The sequence below is a fragment of the Pristiophorus japonicus genome, chromosome 7 (assembly GCF_044704955.1).
Source record: "Pristiophorus japonicus isolate sPriJap1 chromosome 7, sPriJap1.hap1, whole genome shotgun sequence".
Classification (NCBI taxonomy): domain Eukaryota; kingdom Metazoa; phylum Chordata; class Chondrichthyes; family Pristiophoridae; genus Pristiophorus; species Pristiophorus japonicus.
Genome location: NC_091983.1, coordinates 96,763,149 through 96,785,720, shown reverse-complemented (window position 1 = coordinate 96,785,720; position 22,572 = coordinate 96,763,149). Strand labels below are relative to the sequence as shown.

The 22,572-nt window shown below is 43.7% G+C and overlaps 1 protein-coding gene across 2 annotated transcripts in view; it reads right to left on the bottom strand.

The window, feature by feature from the left end:
• msraa (methionine sulfoxide reductase Aa) overlaps window positions 1–22,572 on the bottom strand; it is a 488,132-nt gene that overhangs the window by 262,649 nt on the left and 202,911 nt on the right. The gene's annotated exons all lie outside the window — the stretch shown is intronic.

The window sequence follows — 22,572 nt, the reverse complement described above, 5'->3', positions numbered from 1 at the left end:
ACTACGCTAAGACCTCCCTGCTCCTATACTCAAATCCCCTAGCTATGAAGGCCAACATGCCATTTGCCTTCTTCACCGCCAGCTGTACCCACATGCCAACTTTCAATGACTGATGTACCATGACACCCAGGTCTCGTTGTACCGCCCCTTTTCCTAACCTGCCGCCATTCAGATAATATTCTGCCTTCATGTTTTTGCCCCCAAAGTGGATAACCTCACATTTATCCAACTTATACTGCATCTACCATGCAGTTGCCCACTCACCTAACCTGTCCAAGTCACCCTGCAGCCTCTTGGCGTCCTCCTCACAGCTCACACCGCCACCCAGTTTAGTGTCATCTGCAAACTTGGAGCTATTACACTCAATTCCTTCATCCAAATCATTGATGTATATTGTAAGTAGCTGGGGTCCCAGCACTGAGCCCGGCGGCACCCCACTAGTCACTGCCTGCCATTCTGAAAAGGACCCGTTTATCCCGACTCTCTGCTTCCAGTATGCCAACCAGTTCTCTATCCACGTCAGTACATTACCCCCAATACCATGTGCTTTGATTTTGCACACCAATCTCGTGTGGAACCTGGTCAAAAGCCTTTTGAAAGTCCAAAAACACCACATCCACTGGTTATCCCTTGTCCACTCTACTAGTTACATCCTCAAAAAATTCCAGAATATTTGTCAAGCATGATTTCCCTTTCATAAATCCATGCTGACTTGGACCGATCCTATCACTGCTTTCCAAATGTGCTGTTATTTCATCTTTAATAATTTGATTCCAACATTTTCCCCACTACTGTCAGGCTAACCGGTCTATAATTACCCGTTTTCTCTCCCTCCTTTCTTAAAAAGTGGTGTTACATTTGCTACCCTCCAGTCCATAGGAACTGATCCAGAGTTGAAAGACTGTTGGAAAATGATCACCAATGCATCCACTATTTCTAGGGCCACTTCCTTAAGTACTCTGGGATGCAGAATATCAGGCCCTGGGGATCTATCGGCCTTCAATCCCATCAATTTTCCTAACACAATTTCCCGCCTAATAAGGATATCCTTCAGTTCCTCCTTCTCACTAGACCCTCGGACCCCTAGTACTTCCGGAAGGTTATTTGTGTCTTCCTTCGTGAAGACAGAACCAAAGTATTTGTTCAACTGGTCTGCCATTTCTTTTCTCCCCATTATAAATTCACCTGAATCTGACTGCAAGGGACCCATGCTTGTCTTCACTAATCTTTTTCTCTTCCCATATCTAGAAGCTTTTGCAGTCAGTTTTTATGTTCTCGGCAAGCTTCCTCTCATGCTCTATTTTCCCCCTCCTAATTAAACAACTTGTCCTCCTCTGCTGAATTCTAAATTTCTCCCAGTCCTCAGGTTTGCTGCCTTTTCTGGGCAATTTATATGCCTCTTCCTTGGATTTAACACTATCCTTAATTCCCCTTGTTAGCCACGGTTGAGCCGAAGTTGAAGCAGCCTTTTGAATGAAGCGACCTACGATTTGAAAAATGGCGCCCACACCGCTGTGATTCGTTAAGAACAGTTCCACTTTTTCTGAGCGGTGTTTTGGGCGAGCAATATTGTGGGCGAGATGGTGAAACTGACAATGGGCGATCTCCTGGGCGTTAGTTTCAGCAAATTTGATCTTTACGACAAAATAAAATAGGCGGACGGTATTATTGAATCTCGCCGTTAATTACGTGCCCAAAGTAACGCTGGCCGATGATATGGGCGTTGGTTTCGCCCATTCTGATGATTCCGCCCAAAAAAAGTGGGCAGGCGGTATTATTTTTTCCTGCCGTTACATAAATGGGGAAAATAACACTCAGTGATAAGTGTCTAAAAAATGGCGTCAGTTTCCATTGTGTGGCGAAATGGGCGATATCTAGGAGTTATACCTCTTTTCAACGGTAAAATGGACGTTAAGTGGGCAGTATGCATGCAAAAATAATGGAAAATCTAGCCCTTAGTCTTCCGATTCCACCAAGTTTAGAAATGTATTTTTTATTTCACTTTTTAAAATAAGCTGAAATTGCATTTTTCCTTTCGATTTTATTTTCTTTCCCTCCTCCCACCAACAACTATTTTAGCAAGATATCCAAAATACACTAACAATTTCTACCTTTTGTGTGTTGGTGAGCTGAAACAAATAATACCAAATTCGAACTATTCATAATGTTACTGTTCAAGTAATGGAAAATTGCGCTTTAGAGTAAACATACCGTCAGTCATTTTAATGTCTGAAATACACTTTAAAATCCTTCCTATGGTGTAATAATAATAGAGTTTATTGCACATATTGGATTGACCAGCAGTGTCAAAAAAAATATTCACATTGACTGATGAATAACCATGATTCATCAGTGTATTTCAAACAGCAGTAAGTAGTTACTTCAGGTCAGTCAATCATTAGGGAGCACATGCAACCAACCTCTGCCTCCTCGATTTACTTTCCCTTTTCCCATCTTCTGAAGGCAGTAATTACACAGACATCAACAGTCCTCCAAGACCATAGCAAATTGGTCATTCTTCAAGTGTGTGCTTAGGTAGTGAGAGTTGAAGGTGTATTTGATTGTTGGGTACGGGCCATCAGAGCCATGCACATGCACTTCTAGTAGAGGGCATTGAATAATGATCAGCTTTAACCAGGTTTTACATCTCACAGACCCTTGTAAAGCTCCCAGTTTTTCACTAATGGCCTTTTAGAAACGGCGCTATGGATCCAACGAATAAATCATTCATTCAATTCCAAAAGGTTTTATTCCATATGCCATCATCGCTATAAATTACATTTTAACCAGATTCTGTTACCATTGACTGATCTTAATCAGTATATATTATAATATATAAGTGAACTTCCAATATCAAATGAAATTTCAAATCTTACTGATGAATCACGGTTATTCATAAGTCAATGTGAATATTTTTTCTGACACTGCTGCTCAATCCAATATGTGCAACAAACTCATTATTATTATTACACCATAGGGAGGATTTTAACGAACAGTGGTGATGGGTGGAGCGCTTGCCCGTTCTTGCCGGTGAGAGGCCAGAGCCCCATTTCCATTCCCACCTGTAAGCTGTGACATCAAACAGGCCCTATTGCAATTTCGGGAGTGTGGGAAATTGCTCGGCTCCCATGACAGGCCAGCCAACAGTTGGAGTCTGGTGGGGGGTGGGGACGGGGGTTCTTCGGACAGGCCAGCAACAGCCCTAATGTTTTCCCACGGGCACCAGAGGGGTATTCCTGCTCCTACCAACAAAAAAAAAAAATCGCTATTTCCTGAGCTGTTTCGTGAGCAGTCTCTAAGGACTGCTTGTTAGGCCGCTCCACGCCCCGTACAAATGGGCCAAGTGTCCGCAGTGCACGCCCTCCCCATTTGTAACTCAATATTGCCATCGTGGTCCAATATACATCATAGGACCCTGATTTGTATATTAAAAGTGGCCTTCCGCCTAAAACAGGTAGGCGGTCTGGCCGCCCTTCTCAGGCCCTATCCAAGTGGCAATAGCCGAAATGCCAACATAAATAAATGGTGCGGTAAGCGACCCAGCACCGTTTTTAGGCCGCTACCATCCCATTTGCAGCAGGACCCAAAGGATTAGCCGTATGGACCCTCTCTGTTTTGCCTTCAGTGTATCCTGGTGACAGAATCAAACACATTTTTCAAGGTTTGCACTGACTATACAGTCTTTGCATGACAGCCTCAGCCTTGTACACTACTAATCTGCTCAGTCTGCTGTCACCTTTATTGATTGCTGGATGTGTTAAAGGTGGAAGCTGGTATCATTGCTAGGTCTCCTTTCGCCGCTCCTTCTGTTATTTAAACATCACTTGTTGAGTAAGCGTGTCTCCCATTTGTTTTTTTTTAAATGCGTAACACATCCCTATTGAATTTCATGTTATTGTCCTGTCCACTTCCAAATTTTGACGAGTGCAATTCTGGACACTGCATATGGAAAAGCTGATGTAACATCTTGTGCAAATCACAGAATTCATCATTAATTAGTGCAAACTAGTATCTGTGTAGCCATCCAATCTCCCTCTGATCTAAAGCCTTAGAAAGGCACCAACCCAATGATCACTCAATTGATTCTCATTATACAGGTACAACATCTGAAATCTTGGGACCAAGTCCGTGTCGGTTTTTGGACCTCGCCGCTCGCTGATTCCCACCACCCTCAGCCCCCCGGCGCTGCATTTTTTTCCGGTTTCATCATCCCTCGCTGCCCGATGTCGCTATCTTGGTTTTTGGACAATTCCGGTTTTTGGAATTCCTGATTCAAGATGTTGTACCTGTAGCACGCCCATCCATATTTGGACAGGCATATTATAGGCCCAACTGCATTTCTGGATAAAAATCTTGGAAATGCAGTCAGGCCCATCATACTGCGGGGTGGAGAGCTGCCAGAATGACTTTCCATCTAATTCTACTCTTCCACCAACTCAGGTTATGCCAGTAAACCATTGAGGAAATTTGAGTTCATAATATGAATTAATTGATTAGAAAAACAGGAAATGCCCAGAATAGTTACCAAACTACAAACAGAGGCAAGTTATCAATGATAACAGTTCTTTAACAGTTTGCAATATTTATTAATAACATCAGATATTTGCTTGTAAAGCGCGACGACATCAGAATTACAGTATAGTCCAGCGCGAGTATTTCATTGAAAGGACAGGTGATTTGCAACAAAACAGATAAATAGCAGGTCGTCCTTAATATTGAAAAAAGTATGGTTATGCGAGTCAATTATTAAAAAAAAATAAAAAGTATGAATACACAATGGCCCGGAATTTGCGGTTGGGATGACGGCAAACTGTCAGCATTCGCCGTCAGTTCCGGTTTTGAAACTGACCGCAACTTCGGGATTTGATGCATGTGGTCAGTCATTGACAGCTCCGAAACTGGCTGCGCTGTGCACCTCCGCCCCCACGCACCCACCGAGCCGGCAATCTGTGTAATCAACCAAATCATTGAAACTGATGAAAACTTCGGCTCTTCTGCAGTAATTACGCTGCTAAATTCCCCACTAAAAGTTCAACCCAAAGGGATTAGGTGTAACTGGGGTTTTAACACTGGTATTACTACTAAACAAATGTTAGGGGCCTGGAAAACTAATTTTAATTTTGTGCCATGTGAAATTTGTCCATTTTAATAAATTAAAATTATGAATCTTTTTTTTTTTAAATGCTTTGCTAACACTCTTGTGAAGCACCTTGGGATGTTATACTACGTAAAAGGCGCTATATAAACACAAGTTGTTGTTGCTATTGTGTCCAACAGTTAACATCGTATCACACAAAAGCCAAGTCATATTAGAAATATAAGCGTGAGAAATTTTGCATTCCCTCCCCCATTGATTTGTCCAAATAATGTTTTTCTTTTGCTTTTGAAATCAGGTTGAAAAGCAGGAATAATTAGCACATTCAACCTGGGTGGTAAGTACTTTGACGGATTCCAAAAGCACTTAGACCAAACCCCACTTTCCTTCTGTCAAAACATCTAATATGGCATTACCAAGTTATGCATACCCTGCCTCAGGATTTAAAAATTAGCGATTATTTTAACTTGCATCAGTGTTTCCATAATAGTTGGACTGCTAGCGAACAACATCACATAAATACCTTACTGTGGGTGAGAAACTGGGTTATTGTATAGATGAATGACAGTGTGGGTGAGAAATTCTAATAAGCAGTGCAGGCAAGTTATTCCCATTTCTCCTCTTGGCCTCCATGTGCCACTTTCATATCCCAGCCAGGAGGACAGGCAGCCAACATGCTCTCAGGCCTCAGCCAATCGGACTCTCAAAATGGTTAGACAGCAACATGAGAGCGCAACACAGTGCCATCCTCTCTGGTATTCTCTTTTACTGTGGGAAAGAACTTTGGCTCCACTCAACACTACAGCTAAGATTATGTGGAGAATCCAGGTGCAGTGTTGCATCCTATCTGTTTGTGGGACACCATGCTGGGAGTTCCAATGTATGATACCGCTCGTTCTAAAACAAAACCAAACCACCACCACTCCCCCCCCACCCCCCAAGGCAGCCAGCTCCTGAGACATTGTCCTGGAAATTGGCTCGGGTCAAAATCGGGGCGCAATCCCGGTGCAGCGCACGCTGCATGTGCCCAGTGAGGCCGGCGGCAGGACTACGGAAAATTGGTCCACCAGCCTCATTTGCTTATTGCCAATGAGCGTCAGCCACCAGTCACTGTCTCAGAGGCAGCTCGGCAGGCCCCGGGGCTCTGTAAAACGGACACAGCATGATCCAATTTCTAGGCAATTGTTTCCTTAGAAATTTGCTTACCATAAAGAACATGGTAAATATTATTTCAAATAGAGAAACTGTTCTGAAAATAACTAGAACCCCCCATTACAAGAAAAGCTGCCACCCCCATCTCTCCTATTTGAAACTAATTTTTGTCTATACTACTTTATATCATTATTATTTTAAATATGTATTAGAACACATTCGCTGTCATATCCCGAAAACTTTTTCTCACACTGGTGAAAATGTAGGCATCAATGAATTCACGCTGTAATCGACATATCACTTTCTCTCTTGTTCAAAATAACATTTCTAAATGTATTCTTTGTTTATGTATGTATTGGGTATTGTAGATAAAATACATTACAGAGAAGATTTACAAGGATGATACCAGAAATGTGAGGGTATACACATCAGAAAAGGATGAACAGGCTGGGTCTCTTTTCTCTTGAAAAAAGACTAAGGAGTGACCTAATAGAGATCTTTAAAATTATGAAAGGTTTTGATAGAGTGGATACAGAGAGAATGTTTCCACTTGTGGGGAAGAGCATAACTAGAGGTCATCAATATAAGATAGTCACCAAGATATCCAATAGAGAATTCAGAGAAAATTCTTTACTCAAAGAGTGGTGAGAATGTGGAACTCGCTACCACAGGGAGTGGTTGATGCGAATAGTATAGATGCATTTAAAGGGAGACTAGATAAGCATATGAGGGAGAAGGGAATAGAGGGTTATGCTGATAGATCTAGATGAGGAAAGACAGAAGAGGCTCGAGTGGAGCATAAACGGCAGCATGGACTGGTTGGGCCGAATAGCTTGTTTTTATGCCGTATATCCTATGTAATCCTAAGTACGCAATATGGATCTTTGAAATATGATCAATATCCCACCCATGATTTAATCATAACACATGATCAACAAATGTATGTGATCAGTTCAGTCCCATTGCAAGATAAAATCTCTCTCTCAGCTTCCTGCCGTGGGTACCCTTTGTTTACTTGGCATTGGACAGTGAATATGATTTTGTGTCAAAAAAACCACAAAATACAAAAACAATTGTGCATAGACAGCTATAAAATTATCAATGTAAGCTATTTATCTGGGTGCTGATCATTTAAGAGACACATAAAAGATGGCCTTTCTGTATAATCAATTAGCAATGGGACAATTCTTCAAGATGACAGATGGGAGGATTGCGTATTTTCCAAGGTTTCCTTATGTGTGTGCTGTGAATCAACAGAGCTTTAGTGAATAGACCAATCTATACTGTAGACAGCAATACGTGTCATTGTTACCAAGGTCATACCAAAACATGTCTGCAGGAGTTTCCATGACATACCTTGCATAAACATTACAGTACCAATGAAGTTATAAATAAAAACCAAATGAGTGAAAAAAAAACAACATCTGCAAGTATTCACTTCAATATACAACATGCTCCTGTTTCCAATGACATTGCGTTTAACACGGTAAGTAGCACTCACGCCCTGTGCAGTTCCATATATTTTGATTCTCTATTGGCATTTAAATTGAATAAACTCCATCAATCTAGTGGTTTATAAATTTAAAAAACAATGTATATTAAACAAATTCAATGTTAGTGTTTAACTAAATGATTTGCTCATTATGGAAGAAAAAGAAAACTGTACAGGGTTGAAATTGCGCTGTTTTGCGATTATCGTTAGCTCCTGCAGGGGGTGCTAACGGGGCACAAAACAGTTTCTGTCCGGGTTTGGGGGTGGGGGGGGGGGGGGGCATTGGCGCTACCGTGGAATTGCTCAGAAGTTACTGGAGGAGCTGCCACGGTAGCGCCACAACCCACCAGTAGCGCCTCGGGTCACCGCGCAACCGGCGATGATGTTATCACCGGGCGCGGCAACACCTTAACACCACCACGCACCGACCCCTTTCCACCCCTTGTCGGATTTCGAGGCTGCCGCAAGCGCCGTCAGTGGCTGACCTTTGCTCGCGGGTCGGAAGTTAAATGGGATGTCAGGAGCGCCCTGCACCGCCATCTTACCTGTTTGGCCAACTCACCAGTCGGCCCCTTCTTTACTTCTCTGGTGTGGTCTGGACCACCATTGTGCAGCCCGGCACTTTGTTTTGGGTGTCGGGCTGTGGCCTCGGCACCACGCCGCCCTGGTAGCCCAGTGATGGCCATCAGAGGCCCTCCCCTTTAAGCGAAGGGGGGGGGGGGGGGGCGGTGTTGAACTGTGTCAGCGCTACGTGGAGCTTCCAGGGGTGTGGGGATGGAGGGGTATGGAGAGAAGGGTCCGATGATGGGCAGGGAAGTAGGTAAGCTTGGCGGGCTGGGAGAAAGGAGCTCTGCTCCTTTTGGCCCACAAGCAGTGCTGTAAAGGCACTTACCTTTTCCACGAGTTAGTCCTCGCCTCCCTTTAGCTGCACGCGGCCTCATTGCAATATTTAAATGACAAACCACCACCCGGGAGTGTGTTGGTTTCCCGCTCCACGTCCGGCCTCAGTTAAAACTGGAAGTGTGCGGGCTGGGGTCAAGTTTGAGATTTTTAAAATTTTCACATCTCACCCGACCCGAACTCACCCGTTGTTGGGGGTTAAAATTCCCCCAGTATTTCAGGTCGATGACCTTTCGTCAGAACAGGAAAAAAAAGAGAGATGTAACAGTTCTTAAGCATGTACAAAGGCAGGGAAAGGGAGGGAGGGGTGGAAAGAACAAACAAGGTGGTCTGTGATAGGGTGGAGGGCAGGAATGACAAAAGAGATGATGATGCAAGGCAAAAGAGGGCGGTAATGGGACAATTATGGAAACAAAAGATGGGTCCAGAAGAGGTGTAAATGGAAATGGCAAAATCATCAACAGCTGCCATCCAAAAAGATGGGAGCAGTGGTTATGATCTGAAATTAGTCCGGAAGGCTGTAAAGTGCCTAATTGAAAGGCGATGTGCTGTTCCTTGAGCTTTACTGGAACAGTGTAGGAGGCCGAAGACAGAGTGGTCAGAGTGGGAGTGGAACAAAGAATTAAAATGACAAGCAACTGAAAGCTCAAGGTAATGCGCGAAGACCGAACGGACGTGTCCTGCAAAGTGGTCATCCAATCTGCATTTGGTCACCCCAATGTAGAGGAAACCACATCATGAGCAGCGAATACGGTATACTAAATTGAAATAAGTACAGGTTGGACCTCTCTGGTCCGGCACCCTCGGGACCTGACTGGTGCTGGAACAGAGAATTTTCCGAATCATGGGAGTTCACAGTGCGCAGGTGTGTTGGCAGCTCCCTCAGCACCTGTGCACACACTCACTGACGCAGCCACTCCGGCCAATCACCAAACACACTCACTGACTGACAGCCACTCTAGCCAGCCGAAACTTAAAAATTTAACCCTCCTCTCCCTCAGGCCCAGCTAATACCGAACCACGGATGTTTCCAGACCAGAGAGTCCTGGACCAGAGAGGTCCTACCTGTACAAGTAAATCGCTGTTTCACTTAGAAGGAGTGTTTGCGCCCTGGACAGTGGGAAGGGAGGAGATGAAAGAGCAGGTGTTGCATCTCCTACTCTTGCATGGCAAGGTGCCATAGGACGGGGAGGGGGTGATTGAAGAGTGGGGCAGGGGGTCGCAGAGGGTGTTTGGGGATAAGGGAAACCCTATTGTGGTTCTGTGAGGGAGGAGAAGGGGGCGAGAGCAGAAGTGCGGGAAATGGATGGACACGGTTGAGGGTCCTCGAGGAAGACATGTCGGAAGCACTGATGTGGAAGGTGGCATCGTCAGAACAGATGTGATAGAGATGGAGAAATTGGGAGAATGACTCCCATGGGAATCAAGGGATATGGAGATCGAGCGGGAAAGTGGAGTTGTAATCGAAGATCAGCCATGATCGTATTGAAGGTGGAGCAGGCTTAAGGGGTGTAAGGCCTACTCTTGTTCCTAATTCTTATGTTCTTAGGTTCTAAATAGAGCCCTTACAGGAAGTGAGGTGAGAGGAAGTATAATCAAAGTAGCTGTGGGAGGCGGTGAGCTTATAGTAGATATTGGTCGACAGCCTAACCCCAGAAATGGAGACAGAGAAGTCGAGGAAGGGATCAGAAATATCGGAGATGAACCATGTGAAGGTGAAGGAGGGGCGGAAATTGGAAGTTGATGACATTTTCCAGTTTTGGGCAAGAGCAGGAAGCTGCAACAATGCAGTCATTAATGTACCAGAAAAGGAAGTGAGGGAGGGAACCAGAGTGGAACTGATTATATCATGTGCCCTCACAAGGTTTCCCTCCACAATAGACTATAGTTTAGGTTCTAAACTACCAAATAGATTTGTTAAACGGTAACTGGATGTTGGTTTTGGGTCCCGTCTTCCCTTCTTTCTCTAGATGTCTTGGTTTCCACAACCTTGTACTACCATTGAGCCAAGACGGTTTGTATTTGAGTTCTATGGCTCAAACGAGATGGGCCTGATTTACAGGATGTGATTGATTCCTGGATGTAATCCATTTGAACCAATGACTAAGCTGGATTTTGCTCAGAATTAGTGCAAATTGTGGAGTACAACTTGGCGGTAATGTATTACTGCCTCAAAAATGCTAGTTTAAAAAAGCACCTAAATTATCCTTGAAAAAAGCTGCCAGTCGCTTGCATGGTCTGCTGGGAACCCACTCCACCATTTTAAATGGAGCTAACCTCTCCAACAGATTTTCCCCAACTTCCACCCAAAATTACCACCACTATATAAGAGGCAGTGCCGATACCAGTAATACTGCTTGAAGGCGGCCATTTTGGTTGCTGTAACTGAAAGTCGGTGCTATTTTGCTTGCACGTTGGACTAGTTATGCTTTGGAGGTTTTTTCAGGACCTTTGCAGCTACTTTTACTCTCTGAAATTCCTGGGGACATGACTTTCACAATGGGAATCCCTCTATTCCTTTGTTATGAAGAGGAGGAGCATGAAGAGATGGAAGAGGCTATATTGGAGGCTCTTAGCATGAGGCATCAGAGAAGACATCTCTTCCCCACATACACACACCCATTCACCAGTGTTTACTGACAAAGGTCTTACTTAAATTTCTCTGAATATCCTCTCGGAGGCTAATGGGGAAATTTATCAACTGCTGGCTTTCAGACCTTCAGCCCACTTAAAGCAAGAGAACAGCATAGTCTAGAGAAATAAATGTCGTCATTGATTACATTTCTTTGTGACTGGATCCTTCCAGGCAGCATCTGGTGGCCTTTGTCACATTCGTCAGGCAGCAGATCACCATTGTTTCAAGAAGATCATTGATGCTGTCTTCAGGAGGGCTTCACAATTCATAGCCTTCCCAATGGAAGCAGAGTAAGAGAGAGAGAAAGAGATATCTAGTTCTACAGATTGGCAAAGTTTTCACCGGTGCAAAAAGCAACTGACAGAACACATGTGGCATTCAAAAGTTCTGTGACAACCCCTCAACTTCAATTCTATTATACGTGGAGCTAGTGCGTGATGTCAACCACTTTAATCCTGCATATCAATGCCCGATACCCAGGATGCTGTCATGACACTTTCATCATGTGACAATCTGTCATACAACCCTCATGACTCCGAGCAATATTTCAGGATGGTTGCTTATAGATCAGGACTATTCCCGGCACTTATGGCTAATGATGTCTCCACAGACAGAGGGAGACAACAGATATAATGAGACCTGTACAACTATAAGAAGTGTCAGGCATTCTCAAATTCCACTTTAAGTGCCAGGATAAATTGGGTGGTGCCGTGTGGTTCACAGTGGAAGACACAAAAACCATGCCAAAAATTGCTGGTCACGGGAATGTGGGAAGGGAGGACCTTGAGATAATCACTATCACTAGGGGGGGTAGTGCTGGACAGGCTAATGGGACTCAAGGTAGACAAGTCCCCTGGTCCTGATGAAATGCATCCTAGGGTATTAAAAAAGATGGCGAAAGTTATAGCAGATGCATTCGTTATAATCTACCAAAATTCTCTGGACTCTGGGGAGGTACCAGCGGATTGGAAAGCAGCTAATGTAACGCCTCGGTTTAAAAAAGGGGGCAGACAAAAGGCAGATAACTATAGGCCGGTTAGTTTAACATCTGTAGTGGGGAAAATGCTTGAAGCTATCATTAAGGAAGAAATAGCGGAACATCTAGATAGGAATAGTGCAATCAAGCAGACGCAACATGGATTCATGAAGGGGAAAATCATGTTTAATTAATTTACTGGAATTCTTTGAGGATATAACGAGCATGGTGGATAGAGGTGTACCGATGGATGTGGTGTATTTAGATTTCCAAAAGGCATTTGATAAGGTGCCACACAAAAGGTTACTGCAGAAGATAAAGGTACGCGGAGTCAGAGGAAATGTATTAGCATGGATCGAGAATTGGCTGGCTAACAGAAAGCAGAGAGTCGGGATAAATGGGTCCTTTTCGGGTTGGAAATCGGTGGTTAGTGGTGTGCCACAGGGATCGGTGCTGGGACCACAACTGTTTACAATATACATAGATGACCTGGAAGAGGGGACGGAGTGTAGTGTAACAAAATTTGCAGATGACACAAAGATTAGTGGGAAAGCGGGTTGTGTGGAGGACACAGGGAGGCTGCAAAGAGATTTAGATAGGTTAAGCGAATGGGCTAAGGTTTGGCAGATGGAATACAATGTTGGAAAATGTGAGGTCATCCACCTTGGGGGAAAAAAAAACAGTAAAAGGGAATAATATTTGAATGGGGAGAAATTACAACATGCTGCGGTGCAGAGGGACCTGGGGGTCCTTGTGCATGAATCCCAAAAAGTTAGTTTGCAGGTGCAGCAGGTAATCAGGAAGGCAAATGGAATGTTGGCCTTCATTGCGAGCGGGATGGAATACAAAAGCAGGGAGGTCCTGCTGCAACTGTACAGGGTATTGGTGAGGCCGCACCTGGAGTACTGCGTGCAGTTTTGGTCACCTTACTTAAGGAAGGATATACTGGCTTTGGAGGGGGTACAGAGACGATTCACTAGGCTGATTCTGGAGATGAGGGGGTTAACTTATGATGATAGATTGAGTAGACTGGGTCTTTACTCGTTGGAGTTCAGAAGGATGAGGGGTGATCTTATAGAAACATTTAAAATAATGAAAGGGATAGACAAGATAGAGGCAGAGAGGTTGTTTCCACTGGTCAGGGAGACTAGAACTAGGGGGCACAGCCTCAAAATACGGGGGAGCCAATTTAAAACCGAGTTGAGAAGGAATTTCTTCTCCCAGAGGGTTATGAATCTGTGGAATTCTCTGCCCAAGGAAGCAGTTGAGGCTAGCTTCATTGAATGTATTCAAGTCACAGATAGATAGATTTTTAACCAATAAGGGAATTAAGGGTTATGGGGAGCGGGTGGGTAAGTGGAGCTGAGTCCACGGCCAGATCAGCCATGATCTTGTTGACTAGCGGAGCAGGCTCGAGGGGCTAGGTGGCCTACTCCTGTTCCTAATTCTTATGTTCTTATAATACAGCCCAATGAGAGTCTCCAGAAACCACTGTAGCTGTGTACTAAATAATATCGTTATGAAGAAAGACTTGGTGCTTCCGAAAGCTAAAGGGGATGAAGCCAGAGCAGAAATGTCTCTATTCCCACAGCATGAGGTTGTACTGGAAGCGGAGGAGGGAGTCAGGAGGAAACCAACAGCCAAAAAAAGGAAGCGTAGCCCTCCTCCCTCCAGACAATCTGAGAGAGCTTCTTATGGGGTTTCCTGCCATCTATGCCCATGGGTCTGTACTTTCTAACTCTGACTTCAGCCAGCAACACCTCCACAGCGACATCAGAAAACCTGGGATCCCTTGCTCCTGCTGACCCCTACTCAAGACTGCTGCTCCCTCAGCTGCTGAGAAATAAAGGAGCCCCTTTAACTGGCTGCAGTCTTTTAAAGAGCTGAATTTCCCTTCGTCCTAGTAACGGTAAATCTGCTAGTAGCGATATTCCCACTCCAAACCCACCCCTGCATGCTTAAGTGGAGCCCTGGGAGGAACAGACAGCAGGTTAGCAGTAGATTCACGTGGTGGTCAGTATTCTCACTCCACCAGGAACCCACCAAAGGCAAGAATTTTAGCTCCTAGTGTCAATTTTACCGAAGCAAAATATTGTGGATGCTGGAAATCTGAAATAAAAACAGAAAATGCTGGAAATATTCAGGCAGTATCTGTGGAGAGAGAAACAGAGTTAAACCAGTGTTCTTTCCACTGTACTGGTACGCTAAGCTAAGAACTATTCTACATAAAATGATATTTGATAGCACCACAACTTTCAAACAAGCCAAAATAGGACACTGATCTAAAAACCTAGATACAGAGCACTCAAAACGAGGGACTTCTTTTTTACAATTACAGTAAGAACCCTTTTCTTCCCCCTTCTTTTAAGATTTGTTTATGGCCGATGTTGCAATAAGATGAACTGTCTGTTAATCTGCCCTGAATCAGTCAGTTCCAGAAAAGGCCTCAATGTGTGACAAACCACAAAATGTGGGACAGTGGAGAAGTATGAGCAGCACATTAATAATCAAAAATGTTTAAAACAAAATTTGATATGATGATCCACTGCCTGTTTTTGTAAAAGTAATTTCCTACTGAGATGTTAGCGGTGTTCACAATGCGGGAAGCAACTTAACTGGCATCAATCTTGTTAAAAGGTACAAACTGGCCAGGATTGTATTCTCCCAACTTTCCAGTGGTATGAATATATACTAATTTTCTTACCAGATCACTGTTTGAAGGAAAATAAATTACTTCCACACAATTTGCAAAAAGGCACACCTAATTGCCCTGTCTTTGTGTGCAAGACAGTCTGTTGTTTTAATTCAACTATTTAATCCTGACCCATAACACTGGCATCTCATTGATTGTGATAACACAGTCACAATGCCTGGAGATTTATCCCGTTTGACACCAATCAAAAACATTTAAAATGTAAGGAAATTATTACTTTTTTCATATTAACTCGTGGCTGTCCCATGGCAGCGTTCATTTTTAGCATTTTAAAACAGAAGCACATTAATAAATAACAGACTGCTCACCCACTGTAGGTAGATATAGATTTGTGCGCCTCGCATTCTATAGCTGCATAAATCAATAATGGGTTGCTAACACAGCACAGTTATATAAAAAAATGTGTACATCTCACCTACTTCTGATGCTCATCACATAAAGAAAGAATATCCCAAAACACTCAGACATTACTTTGAAGTGCTTTGGCTGTTATTCTGCAGACAAACACAATAACTTATATAGTTGGAAATAGACTGGGTGAGCATGGGTAATAATCACCATAGACATAATATAATATTGCACATAAACACTACAAATTAGAGATTGGGCATGCAGGTGCCACTGGACAGCAGTGAGAGGCACCGTACTCTGAGCTTTGTGATTTTTCATACAGAATTGCTGAATTTTTTATTTTATTATTTTGTAATAAATTTCAGTATAGCTACAGAAAAGACTTTGAAAAACATTTTCAGGAATGTAACTTTGGTTCCTTTTCTGGCAAAGGAGATTTTTTTTGAGAGATAGTGTAGTGTAGTGCATGTGTTTGAGTATTGTGTTTTTCATTGGTTGATTTTTGGCGAATGTAAAATGCGAGTCCACCAGTTTGTTTCAGCACCCTGCGGATATATTTGATGCAAACCTTTTAATTATACAGTTGGATAGACAGGATTTTATATTTCAACATGTATTATTAGTTCAGTTCTTCACAGCCTGTGTCATGGTTTTCTACTTACAGATCAGTAATTAGATAAATTACCTGCCTGCATTACATTGACATAGATGTGCTGAAAGTCACATTCAGCAATTTTTAGTTTCAAAAAAGCACATCACCAACACATTCATATAGCACCTTTAAACTTAGAAAAACATGGATTTTAAGGAGAGTCTTAAAGGAGGGTAGAGAGGTGAAGAGGTTTCGGGAGGGAATTCCAGGGCCTGGGGTCTAGGCAGCTAAAGACTTGGCCAACATGGTTGGGCAAAGGAGGGAGGGATGCACAAGTAGCATGGTCAGAGGAACAGAAAGTTCTGGGATGGGAGGGGAAGGTTGTAAGACCAGAAAAGGTTACAGATAGGGAATGGCAAGGCCATGATGAAACTTAAACACAAGGATGAGAATTTTAAATTGAAGGGGTTGGGAGCCAATGTAGGTCAATGCTGAAACATGGTGGTGGGTAAGCAACCGAGTCCTGAGAGATTTCATAACAAAATCCCAATAAGCTCTGTGTTGAAATGCCTGGATATGATAGTCCAGAAATTAAATGCATCAATATTTACCATTATTACTAGAATGCTGAGTGGTGCAAAAAGCTTGAATGACCTTAAATGAGAAGCACATTTATAGCTCTCTCATAATAATGGCCTGAGTCTGTGCCGTCGAAGAAAAATTGACTGCAATTGAAAAGGAGATTAACTTGATATTTAGTACTTTGTGGGAATAGAAAACTGATATATTCTTACGACATCACTAACAAACACACTCTACACAAGAGGGCTTTTAACAGAAACTGCCATCTTGTGACCTTGCCACATGCTCCTTTATTATTTACATCAGTAGTTGCAGTACATCAGTAGTCCACTGGGGGGGGGGGGAGCTCTATTATAGAAACCACATCTACTGGCAAGTTAATTTTCAAAACTTAAATAGTATCATGTAATTCACTGTATGCTGTTATCACATCACATAGGTTCACATGATGCAAATGAGAATATAATAAAAGTGTTGCATCCATCACATGTTCATAGTGCATTGGAAAGTATACGCCCCACATTAAAGTGTCACATATGTAAAATGTCAGTTACACATATATAGCATATGAAGCGGTATGGCTGAAATAACCATGATCTATTAACTTAGCCATGCTCATTCACTCAAATATAAACAGGTAGGAAAACTAATCAGGAACCAACAAAACCCAAAAAAGGTCATTAAAATCGCTCCAATTTTGCTCCAAGCTGCCAATCAGGGACCAGTCAAAAATCTCATGAAATTGCTCACACAATTAGTCATGATTTATTTTAGCAGCCATGTTGCTTCCTAAAGCTAAGTCTCTATATAGCCTTTAAACATCCAAAACCAATATGTAACATAACATAAATCAAAAGAAATAATTCACAAAAAATATTTCAATTAGTCTGTAAATTTGTCCAAGCCCGGTTAGAAATAAGGGATGCAATTTTTAACCCTAATCGTTCAGAAGAAACCCAGTTGTCGAGCAGTTAAAATCGCTCTGGCTCCTGCATGTCCAAAGCCACCATGGTCGCAACAGCTGCAATTTTAACTTGCTCTTCTGAGCAGGCAGCAAGGACATGCGCCCAGAGCCAGCAGGATCCTTCTTTACATATGCATATTGCAGCCCAATGACATCATTGAGACCGGATTGTAATTTTAACTCAGGCCTGAACTGGGAATCCACCTGGAGTTAAAATCGGAGTCAAGGCGTTTTGTCACAAAGGCCCTAATCACTTTCAGAGGCCTCAGGCTTCAGTTTTGCACCCATCCTGAAGTCCCTTTAAGTAAACCCAGCCCTTCGCTCCACATATTTTTTGCTGGCTCAGTCGCCTCTTCCAAGAGAAGTGGTATTGGTCTACAGGGCTGTAGTGATACCCACCCTCCTGTATGGCTCAGAGACGTGGACCATATACAGCAGACACCTCAAATCGCTGGAGAAATACCACCAATGATGTCTCCGCAAGATCCTGCAAATTCCCTGGGAGGACAGACGCACCAATGTTAGTGTCCTTGACTAGGCCTGCATCGAAGCACTGACCACACTCGACCAGCTCCGCTGGGCGGGCCACATTGTTCGCATGCCTGTCACAAGACTCCCAAAGGAACTCCTACATGGCAAGCGAGCCCAAGGTGGGCAGAGGAAACGTTTCAAGAACATCCTCCAAGCCTCCTTGATAAAATACAACATCCCCACCAACACCTGGGGAGTCCCCGGCCAGGAAGTGGCACTGAGCACCTCGAGTCTCATCAACGAGAGCAAGCAGAAATCAAGCACAGGCAGCGGAAGGAGCGTGCGGCAAACCAGTCCCACCCACCCTTTCCTTCGACGACTGTCTGTCCCACCTGTGATAGAGACTGTAATTCCCGTAGTGGACTGTTCAGTTACCTAAGAACCCATTTTTAGAGGGGAAGCAAGTCTTCCTCGATTTCAAGGGACTGCCTATGATGATGGTAACGATATTTCAATTCTGCAGTTTCTTTCCCAATCTCCACTGCTTCTTGCCTGCTCCATGCTGCCAACTCTGCCTTGTTTAGAAATGGCACCTGCATTGTCCTCCAAGCTCTTCTCTGCTGCATGCCCAGGCCAAGCTGCTCTCAAATCTCAACTTGGGACATGAGTCTGTATACTGCACTGCTTCCAGCCCCCACTCTCCATATTCTTCCACCTCTTACATCTAAGGAGAATAATGAAGGCATCATCAGGAAACCAACACCTAAGCAACAAAACATCTGATGAGAAGAGAGGGGAGGAATCCACCTTAATTTGACAATAGTACAGGACCAGCTCACGGAAGACTTCGAGACGAGCTAAAATAGGCAAAGTCAGGATTTGTGACTTCAAACCTCCCCATCACACACCTCGAGTCACCAGTAGAGAGGATAGTGCATGTTCATCTCTGCTAAAATGGCAGCGAATCTTCAACAATGCAAGAATTCCAGCCACATCCTGCCTGCGCCCCTGAACCCAGATCATTTCCTGAAGTCAAAGGGCTGGATTTTCGGTCTTTGAGATTTCAGAGAGGTAATGGCGGCGGGGAGGTCCTGATACCGCCTGGAGAAAGTTTACGCCCTCTTCTGCAAAATTCGGTTAAAAAAAAAAAGAGGTTCCATGATCAGGGGTGCAAAATCAGGCATTACACATGGAACATTTTGCGTCCCAGCCAAAAATCACAGCTTTAAAGTTTTGTTGATTTAAGGAACTTCGTTGTTGCTCAGTGCCCTGCAACATAACGTTGTCTATTGTATGGTTTTATTTTGGTGGGGGAAGTTTTTGTTACTTTATTGCAGTAACATTTATGATTCATCCTTTGCCATCGGTGTCTTGTGTATCATTCCAACGTTCACCGGAGATGTGCCATTATGGGGGCACATAGGATGTCCAGTATTAGCTCCATCCCTCAGTTTCCTCCATTTAGGAGAACCAGTCCATTATGAGCTGGGACATGCGACTCTTGGTCCGGCAGCATCTCCACGCTGCCTCTCCCATGGATGGTGTGGCTATCCAGGCTCCTCTTCGTTGTCCTCCTCCTCCTGAGGTGGGCCTGCAATCCACACTGGCAATGTTTGGCCCCTCATGATGGCCAAACTGTGCAACATGCAGCACGCCACAATAAATTCAGAAACCTGTAGAAGGAAATATTGAAGGCTGCCTTTATAGCAGTCTAGGCATGGGTCTGCCTGTAGGAGATGGCATATCTCTGTTAGCACTTCCTTTCGGAAGCGCAGTGTTCTCACACACTGCTCCTCAGAGAGCTGGAGGTATGAGCGTTGGTGCCCGTAAACCCGTAAGGGGTAAGCCCTCCTCCCCAGACGTCTTTGGTCTCTCCTCATCCGTGGGCCAACATGGCCAAGAGCCCGTCTTCTAGCTTGACACCATCTGGCAACAGCATGGAGCATGATACGCTGGCGAACTAATAATGCCCCTATTACATTCTCTCACTCGCCTTGTAAGGGCACTGTAATGGCAGATAAAAGTGCCATTTGTAAGTCGGAACTTCACACCGTGTGATATGCCCACCCGTTGCAGTCAATGTGACCTGCGATGTAGAATCCTCATCCCTCCATTTAAATATGCTGCCTGCTGCACCCTGGGAACACCTGGTTTTTCAGACGTTTCCTGGGGTGGGCGTTTAATGAGATGTTAGGGCTGAAATTTGCAGCCAGGGCACTAGCGCAGCATTGCATGAGAATTGACGTCATGATCTCAATGAAACTCGAGGGCGGGCGGTAAGTTTTTGCGCCGCCACAAACCATTAGCCGAAAATGCCGGTCGGACGGTAAAAGCTGCACACCCATCATTACGCCTAGAAAAGTCATTTACCGCCCATCCGGGGTGCAAAATGAGGCGCAAGGAACCTGAAAATCCAGGCCAAAGTAATTATTATTGAGGTAAGCTCGAAGACCGGTGATGCCACCAGTGGATCACCTTCCTGGTTGGGGCGCAAGAACGGCGAGTGATCGTGGAGCGACGTGATCGGGGCCCAGGAGAGGCGTGAGTTTGGGGCCAGAAGAGGCATGGACCCAGGGGCAACACGGGCCAACCCCCTCATCTCTGGAATCAACCGAGTGAACCTTCTCTGAACTACCTCCAAAGCAAGTGTATCCTTTCGTAAATATGGAAACCAAAACTGCACGCAGTATTCCAGGTGTGGCCTCACCAATACCCTGTATAACTGTAGCAAGACTTCCCTCTTATGGCTCAATGTGACCTGCGATTGTGTGTGTAGTAGGTTCGTGCAGCAGAGCTGGTCTCCAGTCGTCTTGGTTAATCCTTGCCACTGGACCAAGACCTAGCTCTGTCAAGCCCATGTGGTGGCAATCACACGTTAAAAAAATGCATGCACAGGCATCTTCCACTCTTCAGGATGTAGTTTGGGACCTGGAATATTAGGTCCTTCATTGAAACACCTGTGAATTTACCTTTTTGGCATGGAAGTAAGTCATCCTCGATACGAGGGACTGCTTATGATGATGGTGACCTGCCTCAGGTGGGTGGGGAGGAGGGAAATTGCCTTAATACTGCCATATCATAGTGTGGCCCAAAATACCGACTGAAGAATAAAAACATTTTTTGTAAAAATTCACAATTTTAAAATTCTGCTTTGCAAAGTGCATTTGATCGCTCCGCAATACTTTAAAATTTAAAGCCCCTCTTGCAATCAATAACAACACATTGCCGTTTCTTGCACCCAAGCATTGCTATGTCACAAATGATAGGCAATACAATGAATGATATATTGCATATTCTCATCCATTGCATCTAATTATAATACAACCACCCATGAAAGTGAGTTGCAGAAGTGACGTTGGGTGGGGGAGACCCGGCAGAGACCAACTCCCCACCTGACTGACTTTCCTGGTCATCAAAGTTACGCCAGCATAACTGCAGTGAGTGCTGGAAGGCACAGGGAATGTTATGAATGTCGAGAAGTCTGCTTTACAACAGTTAAAGAGCGACATCAGAGTAGACAAGTAGTGCCAACATAGTTGGCCGAGCAGACTGGCTTTTGCTGCATACACTCGTGTGTAATCAACTCAGAGATGTCACCAGTCAGAGCTCCATCAAATCCTCTGCTAGACAGCCTGGTGAAACTATTGACTGTGATTAAGTGCAGCTTAATTTATTTATCTTTCCTCATTGAGCATTTGTTAATAAAATATTCATTTTAATCACTTCAGCACCCAAATTCTTCTGGTAAATCTATTACCATTTCTGACCTAAACAAGAAAATCACATGCTACAAGATATCCCTGTGCATTATGCTTCCATGTTCGAGAATGCTTTGGCTCATGTAGGGCACTTTCATCCTCTGGGTTCTAATATCCTAATTTAGATCAGCATCACATCAAAGAACTATACAAATTTCATCAACGCCACCTTAAAGCCAGCATGCAGATCAAATGACAGGACCATTTTACAATTCTTAAGTGCTGAAATATGAAAAGTCGAAGAGGTTGAGACAACACTAATAAAGTACAGTTCCTCTGCACACGACCCGTTGTTTGGCTAGATGATGAAAGACTTTCTAAACATGGTCTACAGAGTAAGCTGAAACATGGCAAACATTCACAAAGCAGCCAGGGAAAGTATTTCAGGCACATCCTGAAGTTCAGCTTGTAGTTGTGTGGCATTGATATAAACAATTGAGAGATGTTTACAGCAGACTGACAAAAGATGTTCAACATGATGAGGAGTGAACAGCTTTGAAATGCAGCACAGTCGACTGCAGCAAAAAAAAATTGGTTGCTGTAGAAACAGCATCAGCCGCAATGACAAATAACCAAATAGAGCTGCAGAAAACCAGGAGCTTCATGAATTGAATTATACAGCTACAAAGAAGTCACAGAAAATGAACAATATTCGTCCAGTCAGCTTTGTAGTTGAAGGGTTATTAACCAATGTATGTATTTGGAAGATGGCATGTTTTGTGCCAGGTATGTTATGAAATCAATTCAATAAAGTTTGATTTTCATTTATCACATTCATTACTGGCCTTTCAAGTCAACTTGATAATATAATGCAATCATAGACTTAAAATATTGCATATTGCTTGACTAAAGTACATAATAAATTACATCATAGTGGATGATAATTAATAC